Here is a 3,451-nt window from a genome sequence, read left to right as displayed (position 1 = left end):
AACCCATGAAGTTGAGGCTGTAGTGAGCTATGATCATGCCACTGCACTCCAGGCCGGGTGACAGATGAAGACCCTGTTTCAAAAAAAAAAATTGCAGAATGAGTGTTGGCAGCTGGGAAGACAATCCCTGGGATAGTAGTGAAGCAGTCTTTTCTTCTTTTTGTTGCCTAGGCTGGTCTTGGACTCCCAGGCTCAAGCAATTCTCCAATCTCGGCCTCCCAAAGTCCTGGGATTACAGGTGTGAGCCAGTGCACCTAGCCACTTTTGAATGTTTTAGAAGATAATTGCCTGTTTAAACAAAAATAGTAACAATGTAATGCAGGGTCTATAACATATATAGAAAAAAAATGTACAACCACAGTAACACAAAGAATAGAAGAAGGGAAATGGAAATAAGGTTCACATATCGTAAGTAAAGAAATAGAATTCTATTTAAAGGTAGATTCTGTTAAAAGTACATATTGTAAGCCTTAAAAAAGCCACTAAAAATACAACAAAGAGGTAGTGCTAATAAGCCAGTAGAGAAGATAAAATGGCATCATACAAAATTCTACATCACTCCAAAAGAAATCAGGAATAGAGGGAAAAAGAACAAAGAAAACGTAGAATAAATAGAAAACAAATAGCAAGATGGGAGTTTTAAATCCAACTATATCAATAGTTACATGAACTATAAATGGTCTAAATAACCCATATAGAGAGATTTTTTTGAAAGTAAGCTGGTCATGCTGGATGAAAAAAACAAGACCCAACTATAAGTAGAAGGATGGTGAAAACATATACCATGCATATGAATCAAAAGAAATGGAGTTGTTACAATAACATCTGACAAAGTACAATCAGAGCAAAGAATATGATCAGGGGCCGGGTGTGGTGGCTCACATTTGTAATCCCAGCACTTTGGCAGGCCAAGGTGGGCTGATTGCTTGAGCTCAGGAGTTTGAGACTAGCCTAAGTAACACACAGAAACCCTACCTCTACAAAAAAATAGAAAAATTAGTTGGGTATGGTAGCATGTGCCTATGTTCCCAGCTACTTAGGAGGCTGAGGTGTGAGGATCACTTGAGCCTGGGAGGTTGAGGTTGCAGTGAGCCATGTTCGTGCCACTGCACTCCAGCCTATGTGACAAAGTGAGATCTTGTTCAAAAAAAACAAAAAGAAATTATCAGGATAAAGAGAGACATTTCACCATTTAATTGCTAACTCATAAAAGGATGTACAAATCCTAAATGTAACCACAATCAATAACAGAGCTTCAAAACACATGTGGTTAATTGACTTTTTGTTTGAATTTGTTAAACTTGTTATTTTATGAAGTTTTAGATTTACAGAAAATTTTTGAAGATAATTCAAAAAGATTCCATATATTTTGCATGCAGTTTCCCCTATTATTAACATCTTCCACTGAAATGGTACATTTGGCATAATTAATGAAACAATATTGATACATTACTGTTAACCAGGGTCCATAATTTATTCAGATTTCCTTCATTTTTACCTAGTGTCCTTCTTCTATTCCTGGATCCTATATCCACAATACCACATTCCATTTAATTCTCAAGTATCCTTAGGTTCTTCTTGGCTGTGACAGTTTCTCAGACTGTCCTTATTCTGAATGACCTTGGCAGTTTTCAGGAGTACTGGCATTTTATAAAATGCCCTTCACCTGTAATTTGTCTGATATTTTTCTTATGATTAGACTGGAAAAAAGACCAAAGAGGTAAAGTCACATTTTTATCACATCATATCAAGGGCACAGAGTATCAACATAACTGTTGTTGATGTGAACCTTGACTGCCTTGGCTGAGGCAGTGTTTGTTGGGTTTTTTCAGTGTGAAGTTACTTGGGCAATTACTTTTCACAAAGGTGCTAAGGTGACTTAATGGAGGAGACAGAAAGACTCTTCAATAAAAGGTGCTTGAACAATTGGATATACTTATGGGAGAAAATGAACCTTGACACCTTATAGCACATGTAAAAATTAACTTGAAATGTATCATAGACCTAAACATGAAACCTAAAAGTATAAAACTTCTAGAAGAAAATCTTTGTGATCCTGAGGTAGGCAGATTTCTTAGAACACAAACAGCACAAAAAATAAATGTTAAAATTCATAAAGTTGACTTCATCAAAATTTTAAAACAACTCTTTGAAAGTTGCTAAGAACATGAAAAGGCAAACTACAGATTGGAAGAAAATATATCTTTCTCCTTGATACAGGTCTTTATCCAGAATAATTGTTTTAACTCTTACAATTCATTAATAAGGCAAACAATCCAATTTTTAAGTAGCAAAAATTTGAATAAATACTTCACCAAAAAAGATATGCAAATGGCCAAAAAACACATGAAAAGATGCTCATATCATTAGTCATCAAGGAAATGTAAACTAAAACTGCAATAAGATCCCATTACATACTCATTAGCATGGGTAAGATTAAAAAGACTCACCATATCGAGTGTTGGTGAGAATGTAGAGTAATGAAAACTTTCATTTTTCTCTGGTGGAAAAGTAAAATGAAGCAGTGGATGCAGTGACTCATACCTGTAATCCCAGCACTTTGGGAGGCCAAGATGGAAGGACCATTTGAGGCCAGGAGTTCCATACCAGCCTGGGCAACATAGTGAGACTCTGTGTCTACAAAAAATAAAACAATTATCTGGGTGTAGTGGTATGCACCTGTAGTCCCAGCTACTCAGGAGGCCGAGGCATGAGGATTTCTTGAGCCCAGGATTTCAAGGCTGCAGTGAGCTACGACTGTGCCACTGCACTCCAGCCCGGGTGACAGTGAGACCTTGTCTTAAAAAAGAAAAAAATAAATAAAATGATGCAACCACTTTGGAAAAGAGCTTGAAAAATGTTAAACATACATTCACTATACAACCAATCAATATTACTCATGGGGTTTACCCCAGAAAAATAAAAACAAATGTCCATCTAAAGACTTGCACACAAATGTGCATAGCAACTTTATGCATAATAGCAAAAAACTAAAAACAATTCAAGTGTCTTTTAACAGGTGAATGAACAAATTGTGATACATTCATAAAATGGAGTAGCACACAGCACAAAATGATATGAACCTCCAATACATACAACAGTTTGGATGAGTCTCAAAAGCATTATGCTGAGAAAGATGCACCAAACACGAGAGTGTACAGACTGTATGATTCCATTTCTAGAAAAGGTCACTCTATATGGACAGGAAGCAATGGTGGCCCAGGGCCAAGGGAGTTGACATACAAAAGGGAACACTTTGGGGTGATAGAAATGTTCTTTATCTCGACATTGGTGGTGCTTCAAAACTCATTGAATGGTAAACTTTAAATTGACGTGCTTTATTGTCTTCCTCAATTAAGTTGATACAATGCAGTATCAGAAGTCAAGAAGCTCTGCTCCCGGGAGTTGACGGCAGTCCATAGTTTTCTGTGACCCTTGGCTCCACCCCAGG

The sequence above is a fragment of the Mandrillus leucophaeus genome, unplaced genomic scaffold (assembly GCF_000951045.1).
Source record: "Mandrillus leucophaeus isolate KB7577 unplaced genomic scaffold, Mleu.le_1.0 Scaffold87, whole genome shotgun sequence".
NCBI lineage: Eukaryota > Metazoa > Chordata > Mammalia > Primates > Cercopithecidae > Mandrillus > Mandrillus leucophaeus.
The sequence above is the reverse complement of the archived record's forward strand: the minus strand, read 5'-3'. Positions refer to the sequence as shown.